We start from the raw sequence: 2,371 nt of genomic DNA on the forward strand, positions 1-2,371 counted from the left end.
AATTCAGAAAGGCGTATTTGCGGTAAAACTAGTCGATCAACGATGTGTTTGACGATTCCGTGCTTTTCCCTCTCAAGTTGTCCGCTTGAGGGTCCTAGTCTAGACCTCTATTGCAACCTTAATCTGATCAATTGTGCATGCATCATGGTCAAACCTAGCCGGATTAATATGTTGTCCACATAATAACCCTATTAAGACAAGCCTTACCCAAAAGTCCATTGGGTTTTCCATAATCCCAACGTGCGCAACCACGATTGTGTGCATTAATTTTGGAGAAATAAATGCCAATATGCTAATCATTGTTGTATAAATAGACGAACCTGGAGGGTGAAAGGGCCTAACCATCTTTTGTTTTGTAGAAAATGAGGCACGAAGTCCCCAGGTTCGGCATTGTCGGTAGCATACCTTCACTTTTGCTAGATTGGTGAAGGGATCTTCCTTCAAGTGACCAAAATCATGTGAAACGAGTCTTAGGAAATTTGCCTTCTCTATTGGATCTTCACCCAAACAAAATGTTGATCGAGGCTGCCACCATGTTTTGGGATAAAGAAAAGGCTGTGTTCCTCTTTGGAGACACATATATGACCCCTCTCTTATAAGAAATAGGGGGTTTGCTAGGCTACCTTGGGATATCCCTGATTTATTGGCACTTGAAAATCGCACCACAAGGGGATTTCTGAAGATGATGAGGTTAAAAAAGAATGACGGCTTGGAGTGCTTGAAGAACTCCTACATACCTTTCAACTTCCTTATGAACGATACGGTCACAACATCTCTTACCGTATTTTCGATGATGAATTCTCCATCACCTCATTGGATTAGATTCATCGTAGGGTCTTTTTGTTCATCGTGTATTTCTTGGGTATGTTAGTGTTCTCGATCCAAGGGGATAGAATCCACTCCAGGCTGGCCATGGTGGCCAAAACTTTGATGGACAGGATCGAAGGGCAGACATATACCATTGTCCCTATGATCATTGCAGATATGTACCGAGCTTTGGAGCACTGTCAAAATGGGCACAGATTCTTCGGGGGTTGCAATTTGCTATTGCGGGTTTTGTTGTTAGAGCATCTCCAAAAGGGTCAATATCATTAGGAGCTTCCACGAAGGTCGTGGAATGATCACATAGCCTTCCATCATCCCAAGAGAATGACCTATATCCCAGACATGTTTGCTCAACCTAAGGATGTTGTAGGATGGGTGCAGTTTTTCAACAATTTAACTGAGGACTAGGTTCAATGGATGTTCGAGTGGTTCCCTACCGACGAGTTCATCATCAGATCCAGGGATGTTCCCCACTTGGTACTGATTGGATTAAGGGGCATATATCTTTATGCTCCCCTCAGGGTAATGAGACAGGCAGGAAGAAGACATGTCATACCGCGAGTCGCTAAAATGAGTCACTTCATAGCCGATTTTCAGGGTAATGACATCACATATAAAAATGAAGCATAACATATATGGCACTTGAAGAATATCGTGGAAAAGGATACCATCGAGCCGGATCGATATCATGCGGGTCATACATACTTTTACCCCTCATGGTTGGATGATAACATAGCAAGGATCTTCGAGCCTAGGGTTGGTCCAGGAAACATGGTCATAGACGAAGTTGTCGAAGCACATGTGAAGTACAACAAATTGCGCAAAATAATTCGTGAGTCTGAAGCTGAGCATATGGAGCAGCATAAGGCCGACATGGAAATGATCAATGAGTGGAAAGAGAGAGCTGTTAAATCCAGCGAAAGGTTGGAATATTTGGAGTATAGTCTGATGGAATTGGAAGGGAAAATGAGAAAGAGAGTCACCGATTGCCAGAATGCTGAGGGAAACGAATGAGGACATTTGGCAAGGGCATTCTTACTGCTGAACCTGCGCGAATTGGGGAAACTGATCGACAAGAGCATCCAGTCTGGAGAGGGTCCTTCTGGGACAAAGTAGATTAGGTTTCCTTGCTTTTTAAAATGTAATAAGGCCAAGTGCCATTAGTAACATTATCTTATTTAGTGTCATTTTGGGTCATCTATTTTTTATATTAATGAATGAGGCAATTATCGGCATTGAATTTCTCTAAATCTACTTGTCGCTAGGCCTACCTCGGGCACAACGATGCTCCCAAATTATGACGTAAATTTACATTCCAGCAATATGTGTTTAAATACCGCAAATATTTCAGAATCCTTATTAACTCGTTTACCTTTTGTTTTTCTTTATTCTTTATTATTCCCATCCCCTAAGGTTGGTTCGCACATACTGGCATCATCATCATCATACCACACCAGATCTATAGGTCATCCACCTCCTCCTCATCTAAGTAATACGAGAAGAAAAGAGAAAGCTAAGATGGATGACTTAAGTGGTATCCAAAAGG

This window comes from Nicotiana tabacum, chromosome 20 (assembly GCF_000715075.1).
Source record: "Nicotiana tabacum cultivar K326 chromosome 20, ASM71507v2, whole genome shotgun sequence".
NCBI lineage: Eukaryota > Viridiplantae > Streptophyta > Magnoliopsida > Solanales > Solanaceae > Nicotiana > Nicotiana tabacum.